The 16,268-nt window shown below is 45.3% G+C and overlaps 1 protein-coding gene across 4 annotated transcripts in view; it reads right to left on the reverse strand.

Moving 5' to 3' along the window:
- LYZL1 (lysozyme like 1) overlaps positions 1-16,268 on the reverse strand; it is a 78,853-nt gene that overhangs the window by 12,370 nt on the left and 50,215 nt on the right. The window contains exon 1 of one of the 4 annotated variants that reach the window (XM_038755941.1): positions 3,786-3,837. The exons of 2 other annotated variants lie outside the window; for them this stretch is intronic. The gene's annotated coding sequence lies outside the window, so the exon portion shown is untranslated. Of the gene's footprint in view, positions 1-3,731; positions 3,838-16,268 lie in introns of those variants that run through there. One more of the 4 variants, XM_038755938.1, reaches the window with a different exon arrangement.

Raw genomic sequence — 16,268 nt, forward strand, 5'->3', positions numbered from 1 at the left:
TCTTGAAGAATCTTGTGTTATTGGAAAATCATTGATCCAATGGGAATTAATGAGTCAAGGGGTAGATAGTTCAAGAATCTCAGCCCGACTGACATCTGTCAAAATAAAATCCAGTATTATTGCTATGTCCATCAGTAACAGAACGACTTACCTGCCACTCATTGCTCTCTTACTGTATTAAATCCTGTAAAGTGGCAACTGCTCTACACTGCAGTACAGTAAGGCTAAGGCAGAGGCTGGGAATCCTGAGACCACATGCAAAGCCACTTCTTACCTACTTGCACCAATCTGTGCGTCCCATTGTAGGAAACAACGTCCCCTAATTCTACAACTATGTTCTATCCTGACTGTGTAAGAGGACACTTGTGATAGGAGAACTTGGTGAACTGCCACGGATGGAGCTCACCCTGGAGCAGACTCTGCTCCTTGCCCATCTCCCATGCCCCATTTCCAGACACCAGGCTTCACAAAGTCCAGGAAGTCTCGGATACCCGGAGATGTTTTGTCTCAAGCTGGTAAAGAAGAGGGTAAGAAGATTTGCAGGGAAACTGCACTTGGTTCTGCCGACAGCCACTTATCTGAATGACAGGCTTCCAAATGACCAATTTTGTGAATTCTGACTCTCTCAGAACTTCCAAAATAAAACAAACAAACAAACAACAAATAAAACCAACCCAGATACCTGAAGAAAATCAAGCCAGAGTCTGAGATATTCAAACCCCACTTTATTCTTTTATCCCAACTTTCAATGACCAGAATTATTCACAGTACCTATATAGTTCCAGTACTCATCTTCCTACTGCACTTACCATGAGAAAAGAGATGTAGACAGGAAAGAGTTGAGAAAAAGGAGCGAGGCAATCCCAATGTCATACGGTGGGAAAGGAAAAGATAGAGAGGAAAACCAATGTGATGGAGAATTCCTGGTTGCCTCCAGCAAGAAGTACTGATGCTCTGGCAGAGCAGAACCAGTGATTTTTCATTTCAAAATCCCCAATGTTAACTCACAAAGCCACTAACTCCTCATGAGAGACACTTCCTCTGCATCCATTTTGTCAGGCAGAATATGAAAACTTTTGAACATGCAATGATCCCTTGTTTTCTAGGCATCCGTCAATATTAATCACAACAGCAGCAAGTAAATGAATAAGTAGCGCTGTATTTTAACGGATTGCTTTAGCATGTAATTGTGTGGGAACAAATTCCAGTAGGTTTTTGTTTCACTACAGGACTGAATGGTATACAAGTACAGTATCTGTGACAGTACTGGATTTATTACTTAATTCCCTGCTCAGAAACAAAGACACAAATGGCTGTGTGTCACGCACAGTGCTGAGGCATTGTGGACTACATTGTTAGTCTAGTTTCTACCAGCCCTTGTAGTGGTGGGAAAAAAAAATTCTATTAACTTTCTTTTATGCCTGCCAGCGGGGTAACATGAAGAGAAGAATCTCTGAGAACTTTGGTGTCTGGAGGTCCAAAAGCCTCAGGAATAGCCCAGGATTTCCAGCCGTCTTTGCTTTCTTTCCCTGTCATAAAACTCCTATCTCCACGGATCTGTGTTTATTTTCTTTCTGCTTTTGAATTTGCTTAATGGAGTTCAGCTGAAGTCTCTCCTCCCGGTCTGAGGAGAGTAAACTTTGCTAAATCCCTAAGGACATAATGGCCACAGTCCAGCACTCTTTTGGATTATTTTGTCCGGCTTTCATCTTCACGGCTCCAGAAAGGATGGCTCCAAGGATCCCAAAGCGTCTGGTATTCAGAAGGACTTGGCCAGAGATGCAACTACTGTTTTCTGTCTCTCTGTCTCTCTCTATCTCTGTCTCTCTGTTCCCACATCCCACCCCTCACCCTCATCTTTCTGGGTTGCTCCCTCCTTCGCTTTCACTTTCTTTCATTTTTCACTTCCGATGAAGAAGCTTGGTTTCTAATATGTAAGTGATTCATCAACAGAGGTAACTCGGTGAAACTCCCTTTTCAACCCGGCACACATAGCTGCCATCTGTTTCCCTGTTCCAGAGAGATTATTCATGTCTACCTCCACAGATGGAGATGGGCAGTGACACAAAATGCTAGACTGCTTCAAAACAGGCCGTTTAGGGCTCCCCTCAGGCTGTCTGCATGATCTACTTTGAAGGCTCTCGAATTTCCTTTTTCACAATGCACTCTGCAGCAGGATTGAAGCCTTTAGGTCCTCATTTCACCTCTTGGCCCATGCCACCAAGTGGCTACTCCTTGCCCAAATAATGCAATGTTCTATGCAATGTTCTACACACTGTAGGAGCCCCGTAAAAACAGTTGACAGGGATGATCGTTTGTCATCTTGAGTGTTCTTTCAATTCAGTGTCTAGAGAAGATGTGACCATGTCATCCAAAGAAAATTTCTTTGGGGGTCTATTTTGGTGAAATTGTTTTACATTAATAAACTGAGATAATGGCTAAAATTCCACGCCACGATCACTCTATAGTTTCAAAGCAAAGGCCTTCCCCACGCCACTGTAAGATTGTCCCCTAATCTGGCCCATAAAGTTTTCCACTTCACATTTTTATCAAATCACAATGTATCACCTTCCCCAAAAGGGAATGTCCAGCTGCTTTCTCAATGGGCTTCTATCCCTAGTGACATCTTCTTATAGCCTTCTCCCCCTTTTCCCCAGGTAAACTCTGATGTCATATTTGGGGTAACTGAAATCAACAGGGGGCATTTTGTTTCCTTCCCCAATGGCCCACTGGGGTTCTAAGCTACAAGTGTGGTAGCGATCCAACTCAGTGGATAATATTTTCCTATAAATAGGTTAGCAACCAAAGCCAAGATGCCGTGGACATTTGAACATTGTTCTTGGAAGGATTGCATTACAAGAGAGAGTTTTGTCGTTCTGTTTCTCAGGGGTAGATTATAATCACCCCTGAGAGCCAGGCTGTGTGGAATTCACGATGCTTTCTGCAGTGAAGTCTGATATTTTGAAGAGCGCCTCTGGCTTCTCAGAGATCTCTCGATATTCAAACCGCCTTCTAAAGAACATTGAAAAAACTCAATTCTGTGACATTTCCTTGTTTGGTTTTTTTCTTGGCAAACCTTGTCCATTAATATTTGATCTTCTTACCATATCATTATTTTCTTTTCAATGGGCAGATGCTGAAACACAGCCAGTAGCAATATTAGTATCTAACCACCGTTTTGTTAGGGGTGAGAGACTTCCCTGCCTGTCTCTCCAGAATAGAACGTTTCAGAAACAGTAAACTGTATATTTCTGGAGGTAATCTCGATGAAGAAATCACACTTTGCAACCATGAACAAAGGTTTAAAGGCCCCCTTGGCTTCTCCTGCCTCCTTCTCCCCCAATTAATCTGAGATATCTGATTGGTCCGATTGTACATTTCCTTCTGCTCACTCAGATTACTGATAGTGTAAATATGTGTTTTTCACTTCCACCTCATGTAACTCTGATGCAGAGCTGGCATCAAACTATTTACCCAGTGGGCTTCCCAAGGGTTGGTGAGCACTGAATGCAAGTTTGGCCCCCCTAAGTCTCTGCCCAACTCTGACTGGAATCAATACATGGGGGGGCCAAGAACTTGCTTCTAGAGAGAAATCATGTTTTGAATAAAAGCATATCTTCAGGAAGCCAGGAGAGGGGCTCATTTTAAACCCCTGAGTTTCTAGTTCACAACAGAGGGGATTTCTTTCCCGAGGAAAGGGTTCAAACCAAAGAGGCTTCTTTTTGTCTCACCTGGGGGTGCACAGCAAGGGGGCACGTCAAAGCCAGTAGGAGCAAAAGACAGACCTTAGGTAATCCTGGCTCAGAGCTCTCAGACACAAGTCATGGACCACCAGCGCTCCAATGGAGTGTCCTGGGTTTCCAAGGAAATGGAATGTTTATCACAGCAATTCTTGAGCAAATTCTTTGTGATGCATGGTGAATTCCAGTGGGGGGCAAAGGAAAGGGGTTGGGGGGGAATGGAGTAGCTGAAAGGCGGAGGAGAGGGAGGATTCCTCTATTTCTCAATGAACTTCCTATAACAACTTGAACTCTCGTATTGGATTTTCTCAAAGACGCTATAGAAGAACCACTTTGGGATTCAGAATCTAAAGTACTGAATGAATAGCTATTGTGTGCACAGGACTATACCAGGGCTTGGGAGATAGCCAAAAGAAGTAGAAGATACCAGCCCTCAGGATCCTATAATCAAATGGGGGAGAGAATAGGCATAAATGAATAAATACATCCTTATAAGAGTGAGTTCATATTATCCTAAATTAGCATGTGCTTTTATTTTTTCCTAAGCACTTTCACATCAGTTGTCTCATTTTGTCCTCCTGTCATCACCTTGTGGTAGGGAGGGGCTAGTATTTTTGTCTCCTTTTTACAAATAAGGAAACCGGCCCAGAGATGTTAAGTGACTTGCCTAATATCACATAGCAGGGCAGGCCAAGCCCCATGTCCTAGCCATTAGGAAGGGGATCACCAATCTTTAGGATGCCCTCTGGGTAAATAGTTTGACACCAACTTCAACATCAGAGTCATAGAGAAGCAGTATGGCTTTGAGAAAGAGCACAGGCCTTGGAGTCGGAGGACCTGTCTCCTAATCCTGGCTCTGCTACTTGTCTGCTGCATAACCTTGGGCAAGGCATTTAACCTTTCTGTGCCTAAGCTACCTCACCTGTAATATGAGAATTAAGACTGTGAGCCCTATGTGTGACAGGGACTGTGTTCAACCTGATTATTTGGAGCTACCCCAGCTTTTAGAACAGTGCCTGGCACATAGCAAGCACTTAACAAATACCACAATTATTATTATTATTATCAGGAGAAGTGAAAGACTCTTATTTACACTATCATCCTAAACATCAGCATCCAAGGAGGAAACAGGAGATCAGTCTCTTTCCTCTGGTGCTGAGAGGGCTCCTCGTAGTGTAGATTCTTTGCTCCATCACTGGTAAATAAAATTTAGGAATGAAAGGCCTCAGCAGGCTGAAAAAAGGGGACTAAATCAATAAACTGACCCCAAATTCTCACTAAACAGCTCCCTCCCCACCCAAGATTCTCTGGTTTTCCCTCCACACAATAAATACATTTGGATACCTGGAATCCTATGTGGAGAACCACTAGAGCCAGAAAAGGTTTCAGGCTGTGTTTGTGCATTTTGGATGGACTTCCTGTCATCGTGACAGACACGAGGAAGAACTCAGTAATGTTTCCAGGCCAAAAGCCCTAGTTTTCATTATTAACGTATAAACAAAACAAATACAAGAATGAAGCCTGGCCCAAGCACGAAGGATACGAAAAAACACAAACACACACAGACTGACACACACTCACACGCTTATATGAACAGAAGGAAAATCCAGACTGGACATTGCAGCCAAGCTCATGTGATTTATGATAGTTTAAAATATATTTATATATTTCCCAGACATACAGCGACAGGGCAGGGAAGGTGCTCATAAGACTTTTCAGGGCTTCTGTTAACTTGCGCACATCCTCCAAGATTGGGGCTTACGCTGAGAGCAGTAGCAAATAGATGTATCCACATTTCAGCTTTGGAGACACTTTGAACATGTTTTTTCGATAAGACTACACCATGCAACTTCCTGGGTCTGTAATGGCGCATCAACAAACATCTCATTTGGCAACTAAACAGGCCAGGAACCATTCCAGGACATCTTAAAACTAGAACAAAAAAAGGGACTCAGACTAATTAGACTATTTATGACTTTGAAACGCTGTCCTCATTTTGCTTAATGTGATGAAATTCGCCCTCCCTCTCTCCATTCCCCCTCTGTGTTCTTCTGCTCCTCTTGAGAACATTTTCCAAGAGAATAAAAAAAGTCCTTTTCCTATCTGCAGAATGCAACTGAAATGGTGGATATGGAGAGGAACTGACACCTCAGAGAACACAGTTCAGCCTCCAGGTCGACCAGACCTAGACTCTTGCTTTTTAGTGTTTACCTCACGCTCTTCATTGCCAGAGTATGTTTGAGGCAAACCCAGGGGCTTTCTACTGCTTTGGCACTGTGTGAATAAATGCAACCGAGGCACCAACCATTGAGAGTGGGGATGAGTTGTTGCAGGCCATCACTACCATCACAGGATGAATGGCTAGGTCTGTGTGGATTTTGATTTTCTGCACCATTAGGGATCTAACCCTGCACTGAATTAATTTATCAAGTAGAAAAGTTATTTTTGCTTTGAGTTCCAGGGACTGACTCCAAGAGTGCGTAAATACTACGGCTAGACACTAGACGGCTGGACACTTGCACACTGTTTTAGGCACTGATATTTGGAATGGAAACATATTAGGTGGTTCGCTAGCCCTTTGTGGACAAACATGCCTTGTGATAAAGACTCCAACACACTGAGTCTCTAACCCTGTCCGGGATCCTCTCTTGGAAGACTATGTCTTGGGCAATCCCAGCAATGCTATTTATCATCAGGTAAGAGCAAAAAAGGGCAGTGACCTAGACTGATGTAGAGGGTTTTTTTTTTCTTGTCTGGATGGATACTTTTACTTTCATTTTAAAATAAAGGACTAGGATTTAGGCACAAAGGGTGCAAATATCCTACCCTATATTAATTAAGGGACCATACTGTGAGCAGGAAATGTGTCTATCAACTTTTTTGTATTGTACTCTCCCAAGCACCTAGTACAGTTCTCTGCACAAGTGCTCAATAATTACCATTGACTAATTGATTGAGCTCTCTGTGGGACAGCAGGGCCATGACTTAGTGGTTTATCTTGTGCTTACCCCAGGGTTTACCCCAGTGCTAATCACTGAGCTAAGCACTTAATCAATAATAATAATAAAAATGTGGCATTTATTAAATGCTTACTATTTGTCTACATGTCACCTGTCTACATGTTTTGTTTTGTTGTCTGTCTCCCCCTTCTAGACTGTGAGCCCGTTATTGGGTAGGGACCGTCTCTATATGTTGTCGACTTGTACTTCCCAAGTGCTTAGTACAGTGCTCTGCACACAGTAGGTGCTCAATAAATACGATTGAATGAATAAATATATCAAGCCCTATATAAAGCACTGGGATAGATACAAGGTAATCAGGTTGGATACAGTCCTTGTCCCACATGGAGCTAACAGACTAAGGTGGAGGGAGAACTGGTATTGAATCCCCATTTCACAGATGAGGAAACAAAGGACATAGAAATTAAATGATTACCCAATGTCATAGAGCAGGCAAGTTTCCATAATGAACTAAGTATTTGGTTCTTTCAAAAAGTTTTCTGGAGGATAGTCAAGCCACTTTTCCACTTGGAGTCTCTGCCCTTGAGAAACCTCCTAAAGATTTTAATTTGCACAGGAGGCTAGATTAATTAATTCATCAATCAATCACAAGGATGGGATTAAAAATTTCCAAATGGAACTCTGAGTGCTCATCTGAAGACAGTTAAGGGCAATGACAAAATCCCCAGATGGGAGTCAGAGGGTCTAAGTTCTAATCCTGCCTCCATCTTTCTGCTGGGGATTTTGAGGTGTCCTTGGCACCTCAGGTCCTTTGGCAGTAAAGTGAGGAGGGACAGGGTTTTTTCTGCCATTCTGTGAGGTAAAATGAGAGGAAACAGGCATTAGAACAGTAATTACTATTAGAACAGTAATTACTGTTAATTGGGCATAATGCAGCCACCTTTCTTTCCATTTTGAAAAGATATGTCTGGGTCCTTCATCCCTGCTTACTCCACCCTTTCTCCTCCTCCTCCTTCTGCCCCTGCCCCTGCCCTCAGGTTGGCTGGGCCAGGCTATAAGGGTAAAGGGGTGTGTGTCTCCTGTCCCTCACCCGAGGAGAGCAGCGTCCTGGGACTCCATCAATGACAGTTCTAAACTCACAACGGCTCTAGCAGGAGAGATGCTCTCCTGGGTTTCCCGGGGCCAGAAACCCCCTTCCTGTTATTCCAGTCCCAAGACTGCAGGTCTCTGATGGCTCCCTGAGGGCCCAGATCCTCCCCTTGACCGTGGAAGGGTGGCGGGCGGTAAGGGGAGAAAGGAGGCGAGAGCCAGTTTTGGTATGCTCCAGGTAGTTGGGCAGCAGAAGGAGACCTGGGGTGGCCTTGGAGAGGCTGGGGAGGTATTATTAGAGTCTCTCGACCCAAAAACATGGTTTGGGGGCACTGGGTCGGATGTGGGGGTGGCAAGGGGGTGGGGGTGGGGGGAAGCCCAGCCTTGGAAGGGTTGGTGAGCTGTGCCTGGGAGAGTCATCGGAGTGCAGGGGGCTCAGGCTGAGCTCAAGGTCAGACTGACCGAAAAAACAAGAGGCAGGCTGCAAGTTGCAACAGGTTTTGCAAGAAGAAACCGCCCTTGTTCTCCCAAGGACAGATTGGATATTGTTGCCAAAAGCCCTCAGGAGGTGCCAGCAGTGAGGCGTAATGGTAGTGCTGACTGACTCATCGGCTCCACAGAAGCCAGATAGTCGGGACCTCGCAAGCAGATTCACCACCTCAGAGGGGGCCAACTCGATCTGTGCTGGGTGAGGTAAATTAAGTTAATTCCTCTCCTCCCTGCTCTTCGTCCCCTCCCTTGCCCAATCACTGAATCCAATGGGCAGATGGGCTAACGTTAGACCAGTGACTTGCTAGAGAAGCAGTGTGGCCTAGTGGAAAGACCAGGAACCTGGGTGTCAGAGGACCTGGGTTCTAATTCCAGCTCCATTACTTGCCTGCTATGTGCCCTTGGGCAACTCACTTGATTTCTCTGTACCTCAGTTACCTCATCTGAAAAATGGAGATAAGTACCTGTTCTCTCTCCCTCCTAGACTGGAAGCACCATGTAGGACAGGGAGTGCTTAACAAGTATTATTATTATATTATTATTCTTTCTGCAGGATTCCCCTGTCAGTCTGGATCCCAGGCACAGAAACCCACAGCGGAGGAAGGCCTCTGTGATCCACATTGAGAGGCAGGGAAAGCCTGCAGGCTGGATACCTGAGTGGCTAGACGGCTATGATTTGCCCATCTGTCCTTCAGATATGGGGCTGGAGGGACAGAGGGTTCCAGGAGGGAAGCAGGGGCTGAAGATGAGGAGGGACTTCCCTTAATGTTCCTGATGCCATCCCATCTTGGTGCCCACCCAAGGGGACAGTCCCCTGTAGAAGCCCCTTGCTTTGGGGTTGATCCTAAGCCAGCCCACAAGGTCCCATGAGGATTCCCATGGCCCACTGTCACATCAGAGGTCCCACCAAGCTCTCACTGCCTTGGTCGCTCCAACAGCTTCCCCTCAGTCCATTGTGGGTGGGGGAGAGATGGGGGCAGGTGTTGATCATCTCAGCTCCGCCACGGCCTGCTGGGTGAGGTGGGACCTCGGACTCCTCGTCTATCAGTGGCCGCCTCAGCAGTCCTGCCTATGAAACGAAAACTACCCAACTCTAGGGGTTAATATTTGCTGTGCTCCTTATCCCTCTCTTGGGTCAGCTGGACTCTATTTTGGGGCCTTGTGTTCTTCCTGGGCCCGCAGCAGGTGGGAGGTAACAATAATAATACTAATGATGATGAGAAAAACCACACACTTACTATTCACCAAGCACCAGGCTAAACTGGGAATCAGATCAGATACAGTTCCTGGCTCACACAATAGTTCACAGCCTAGGAGAGAGGAATAGCGGGTATTTTACTCTCCATTTTATAGATGAGGAAACTAAGTCCCAGAGAAGTTAAGTGACTTACACAAAATCACACACCAGGCAAGCGGCAGAGCCAGTTTTGGAACCTGGGTTGCCTGACTTCCAGGCTCCTGCTCTTTCCACTAGGCCAAGCTGCCCACGCATTTCGGCAGGCTATGGTTTTTCAGGACAGACATGGGTCCCCAAGAAGTTAAAATGGGGGTCCTGTGTCCCTGGACCGCCTGGTCATCTTCTCTAGTGGCCATGGAGACACATTCCAGAGGCAACCTGCAGATGCCAGGACTCTTCTGGCTGGTTTCTTCCTTTCTTTTTGAAGGAGTTTCTATTTTTACTTTACATCCAAAGGTATTAATAGCCCAGGCTCTTCAAAGATCAAAAACGGAGGCAGATACATGGAAGAAGCCCACAGAGGCTGGCTGACCAATGGACTGCAGGACATTCCCTCGCCAACATCACTTTCCTCTAATGACCCATTCTGAGGGGTGGCCCTGCTCCTCCCCATCATTCTAGTCCCCAAACCAGCTCCTTGGGCTGGACACACGGAACAAGATGGTTCGAGTGATCTCCGGCTTGTTTGTAAGTTGGTTGAATTTTTTTTTTTAAAGTAATAAAAACGTTACAGTTCAGCCAGCATGACTCAATGTTATTTCAGGATTTCCAAATATTGAGGTTAGATGTGCTAACGATTGGTGCTGGAGTCATTTTTACGAGACAGGCCAGGACTCTCTTTGCCAGGACTCGGACAGAACGAAGGCAAGGCTTTCCTAATTCGGGCAATTAGGCTGCCCAGGCACTTTGTACTGGTGGCTACTAGGATAGAGGCTGACTGAGCCCATTTATAATGACCATGCAACAGCTACCCACTGTAAATACCAGCAAGCTGCTCTGGTGAATAAGCTGGATTTTTCCCTCCACTGAATGTGAAACAGAAAAAGTCTATTCGTTGAAATAATCAGAATGCAAATTTATAACCAAAAAGCATTTAATATTTTGCATGTTTTTGCTTGTTGGTAGAACAAAGTGCATTCTCTCTGCCTCTCTCTCTCTCTTCCCTCTTCTCTCCCCTCCTCTCTGTCCTACCTCTCTCTCCTCTTTCTCTTTCCTCTTCTCTTTTTTGCTCTTTCCCTGTTTGCCTCTTTGTCTCTCTTCCCTCCCCCCCCCCCACCAACTCTGTCTTCCATACTCTCTCTCTCTCTTTAGCTCTCTTTCCCTCTCTTGCTCTCTCTCATCTCATTCCCTGTAATAGTTAATAAGGTCAAAGGGACTCAACTTGACTTTTGGAAAAGAATCTCCTGTTTTGACAAGATACATCTTGACTTCTCCTTGAGCTTTATTTTCTGTAAATGCCTCAGCATTTATCTTGCAGTCAGAGACTATTATGTAGTCTCAGTGTTCACCTTATCTCTCAAATGGAGCCCTTTATTTATGGAAGGAGTCCTTGGGGCTTGTCTGGACCCTGGTGATTTTTTTCTTCCTTTTTATGGAGGGAAAGAGAGCACTTTGTTTCATATCTTAAGGATATTTACTCTATTGGCTTTAGGTGGTCTGAAAGTTACTGGTTTGAATCTTCAGACGACCCCCTCCTTCCCCTCCTCCCTGCATTTACCAGGTTGAAACTATCTACATGCTAGTTTGTTTGAAAACTTTTGTTTAAACTCACCCCTAGCTTGAAACTCTTTGGAATTCAGAGTGGTGGGGGTAGGGGTGAGCAAAGGTAAGGCATCTGAGAATGATTTTGCTTGAACTGTATATCTCCCAGGGCCCACTGAAATCCATGCTTCCGTCAGCGGGTCACTGCCTCACTCTAGCAAGCAATTTCTAGCTGCCCTCACATTCTGCCTAAAAACTGCAGGGGAGAACCCTGTGTCTGGAAAGGATCCTGCAGCTTTTTACCTCGTTCTTTTCCCAAATCACCAGAGAAGAAAATTTTGCCCCTTTTTAATTTACTAGAAATGTTTCAACTGAATTATTTTTAAAAAGTAACTTGGTGGGCGGTGCGGGGGGAGACGGATCCAATGGCAACATAGTTCTTTCCTGTTGATCCCAGGGCTGTGTACCTTACCTGCTTGATGGAGGTGAGGTGGGCATTGACAAGAAGGTTTGAGCTGAAACCTTTAACTTTAAAAGGCACTGTTTTTCTCCTTAGGTCCCGGAAAATACCCAAAACACAAATAAGTCCAGTACAGTAAAAGCCAGGTTACTCACAAAAGCAAATAAGTTCCCAGTCTGCACACCCTCAACGCACATCACTTAATACTCACTCCAACCAACACAGGCCCTGAACCCCCAATTGACCAGCATATGTAACTGACTCAGCTAGTATCCTGCCTCTCTTTCTCTCTCTCTATCTCTCTATCCTATTATTCTCTGTCTCTCTCCTGGTCTATCTGTTTCTCTTTCTCTCTTTACTACTGAAAATAGGAAGTCAGATGTACAATATAATTCCTTGAGCAGGAAAGCTTAAGCTGTAGTAAATCAGAGTGGTATCAGCACAATGAAAGACGAACCACAGGGAACTGTATGGGAGAAACTGGCTTGTGGAATGAGGCCCAAGATCACCCAATGAGTTCCAAGTCCAAGTCATCTGACCCACAGCCCCACAGAACTTAAGTACATATTCATAAATTATTCATATTAATGTCTGTCTCCCATTCTAGACTGTAAGCTCATTGTGGGCAGGGAACATGTCTACCAACTCTGTTGTATGGTACCCTCCCAAGCGCTTAGTACAGTTCCCAGCACATGGTAAGCTCGCAAAAAGAAGCACTATGGCCTCGTGGATAGAGCACGGGCTTAGGAGTCAGAAGGACTTGGGTTTTAATCCAGGCTCTGTCACGTGTCTGCTGTGTGACCTTGGGCAAATCACTTGATTTGTCTGTGCCTCTCTCTTTTTTTTTTAATGGCATTTGTTAAGCGCTTGCTATGTGCAGAGCACTGTTCTAAGCGCTGGGGCGAATACAAGGTGATCAGGTTGTCCCACGGGGGGCTCACGGTTTTAATCCCCATTTTCCAGATGAGGCAACTGAGGCTCAGAGAAGTGAAGTGACTTGCCCAAGGTCACACAGCAGACATGTGGGGGAGCTGGGATTCGAACCCATGACCTCTGACTCCAAAGCCCGGGCTCTTTCCACTGAGCCACGCCGCACCTCTCTTACCTCATCAATCAATCAATGGTATTTATTGAGCACTTACTATGTGCAGAATACTGTACTACTACTACTACTAATAATAATAATGGTATTTGTTAAACGCTCACTATGTGCAAAGCACTGTTCTAAGCGCTGAGGGGGATACAAGGTGATCAGGTTGTTCCATGTGGGGCTCACAATCTTAATCCCATTTTACAGATGAGGTAACTGAAGCACAGAGAAAGTTAAGTGACTTGCCCAAAGTCACATAGCTGACAAGTGGCGGAGCCGGGATTAGAACCCATGACCTCTGACTCCCAAACCCAGGCTCTTTCCACTAAGCAACATTAAGAGAGTTCAATATTCTGTATAATGGATAGTTAAGACTGTGAGTCCCATGAGGGACATGGACTGTGACCAGTTTAATTATCTTGTATCTACCCCAGCACTTAGTACAGTGTCTGGCACATAGTAAACACAACAGATACCATTAAAAAACAACTGAAAGAGCAGCCTGCACATTCTGCTGTAGGTTTTCTTCAGCATTTGCCCTGAACTCTATAAACATTTTATTTGATTAGCATTCACCCAGCTAGGGAAGACATTTGTCTGGGACTAAGAGTCCCAGACTATGACTGGCATGGATGTTATTATATAAAGGCCTGACTCTTTCCACACAAATTCAGCTCCAGGCACCTCCATCACAAAGAGCATGAATTGAACAGGTGTCCAGAAAGAATCCATAATTGCCCGTGAAATGATAAAAGAAAACATTTTTGGACACTCAGGGCCTTGAGTCAACACAATAAATGTCTTCAAGACAGCAGCCCGTTTCTGCTTGTTTTTCATTACGAGAGCATTTTAGCTAGGCTGTGCGCCTTGGCCCTCCAGAATGCTTGGCGATTAAAGGGCTCATTGTCTGGGAGCTCCCTGCCTGATCTGCACTTCACCTTTAGGACATGAAAAAGTGCTGAGAAATGGCAGAATCCGACGCTGGTCGTCTCCCAGATGGGGCTACAGTATGTCGTCAGCATTGTCGGTCCTGCTCTGCCCGCTCACAGGCGCGGCGATGCTATCAGCATCCTTGGTCAGCACCTGTCTGAGTGATGGGTGATTAATGAGATGAGGCTGTGGCTATCTCTGAGAAAAAGAAAGAGGGCTTCTTTGGTTTCTCAAACTGCATCGCTGTTGGAGAAACAGCAGAAAGAAAATTTGTCGGGCATCTCTAGTTTAGTTTACACACTCCCCTGCTCAGCCCCCATCCTGTTCCCTCTCCAGGCATATACGTGCACCGTGTACGTTATAGCATGGCTTGCCCGGGCCACTACATTCCTATCAGAGAAGCAGCATGGCTCAGTGGAAAGAGCACCGGCTTTGCAGTCAGTGGTCATGGGTTCAAATCCCGGCTCCGCCAATTGTAAGCTGTGTGACTTTGGGCAAGTCACTTCACTTCTCTGTGCCTCAGTTACCTCATCTGTAAAATGGGGATTGACGGTGAGCCCCCCGTGTTTACTGTTTACTGTTGGCATGCAAGTCTTCGGTGATGCCAGGGACATTGGTGGCTATTTTCAGGTTGGCAGTAACAACTTTCAGGATGAGGTCAGGGGACCTTTCATTTTGGAACAGCCTCTTTGGAGTCTTCCATTTCCAACCCAGGAGCTTCTGTTGTCTCATTTCTGTCTCTGCTTCTGGGAGTGCCTAGGACCTTGTGGAAAGTTTAGGATGGCAGCTGATCACCTTGTAACCTCCGCAGCACTTTGAACTGTGCTTTGCACATAGTAAGTGCTTAATAAATGCCATCATCATTATTATTATTATTATTATCATCAGAGGTAAGAGTAGGGGTTTCATTGCAAGAGAGAAAAGGGCCTATTTCCCCTCCTCCCTTTCCCTTTTGCATCACCCTTGCACTTGGATTTGTTCCCTTTATTCACCCTACCCTCAGCCCCAGACCACTTCATGTACCTGTTCATAACTGATTTTAATGTCTGTCACCCCCTTTAGACAATAAGCTTCATATAAGCAGGGAACACACCTACCAGCTCTTTTTATATTAAACTCTCCCAAGTACTTACAGTGCTCTGCACACAGCAAGCACTCAATATATACGATTGATTGATTGATTGATTGACTGATTAAAAGGGTTTGGGTGGGAGAAAGAGGAAGTTCGGGCATAGTTCACTGCACCATTCCGGGTGGCTTGTTTAGATTCAGTAAAACTAAATGGATCATCTGTTCTTTACTAACTGTGTCAGCAAGAGGGTTTGAGAAGAGGTGGGAAATCCAAACGTTTTTCTCTGAAGGAGCTGATGGTTGGAGTCTGCTTATTGGAAGAGTTCTCCAGTGATATGTGGACCTAGTTCCATAGTGATGGCCTGCTCTCTAATTGGACCCAAATGTGCTCCTTGCCACAGGCACTCTGCTGAAATGTAATCAGGATGCATTTTGGGACCAGTCTGAGCAAGCCCAGTCACATGTGACGTGGTCCACTTTAACACTGGTGGAAAAAACTTGGAGTAAGGTACAGTTTGATGGATTAAACCAACCTATCACCAAGCAAAATAACTGGGTTTTCTGAAATGTTATGGAGATACACACATGCACATATAATGTACACGTTTCTAGTTGTCTTTAGCATGCAACGAAAACACCACTGATGACAGGATGATTCACCCATGGGTGTGGATCTGACTGGCCAGGAGAGTTCAGAACCCACATTCATGTGAATATTACAAAAGTTCAACAGGGGATTCCCATGGAAGCAAAGCATGTCTTCTTTGGGCCAAGCCTCAGCAAACCACTGTACTAGCACATGAAGAGACATCAGATGTCAGTTTCCAATGATAGTTCTGGGAGAGATAGGGTGTTGGCAGAAGCTTCGTTCCCCCCCTGCTTCTACTGCTGCTGTTCACAACCATCCATGAGTCAGTTTTTTTGGTCTCTTTCTGACTTCCCAGCTGATAGTCACACTCTCATTCCACCCACATCTGCTGGCGAGGACAGAATCTGTCTGCTTGGTCCCTTCAGGGCTCTTTCACTGGTGTTGGGGTGGACTTCTAGCTGATCTCTCTGACTGGGCAAATAGTCAGGGTCCCTTTGAACTGGACCTGACAGTCACGAGACCCAGGTTCTTTCTAGAGGAGCCACGACTGGCTGAGGACACATCCGCTAGTTATATAGCCACTGCCCCGAGGAGCCCCTTGAGGAAACTTCAGCTCCTCTTTCAGGGTGGAAAAACTGAACTGTCACTTGAGTTATCCTTATATTGGCTTTTAATTGCCCGCCAGATCAATAAACTGCTTCTTGAGGTTAAAATTTTCAGGACAGCATTTGGCATAGATTCTGCGGAGGGCAGAAAATAAATGGACTATAAAGGCCAAGTCTCGGGAATTGCTTTCCAATCCCAATGTGAGCATTTTCCCTTCACTTCCTGACTTAATGTGCCAAGTAGTACTGCCTGCAGCCAAACTCTCTTTCCCTGCACTGAAACAGTGGGGAATCTTGGTTTAGGACC

The sequence above is a fragment of the Tachyglossus aculeatus genome, chromosome 13 (genome assembly GCF_015852505.1).
Source record: "Tachyglossus aculeatus isolate mTacAcu1 chromosome 13, mTacAcu1.pri, whole genome shotgun sequence".
Lineage (NCBI taxonomy): Eukaryota > Metazoa > Chordata > Mammalia > Monotremata > Tachyglossidae > Tachyglossus > Tachyglossus aculeatus.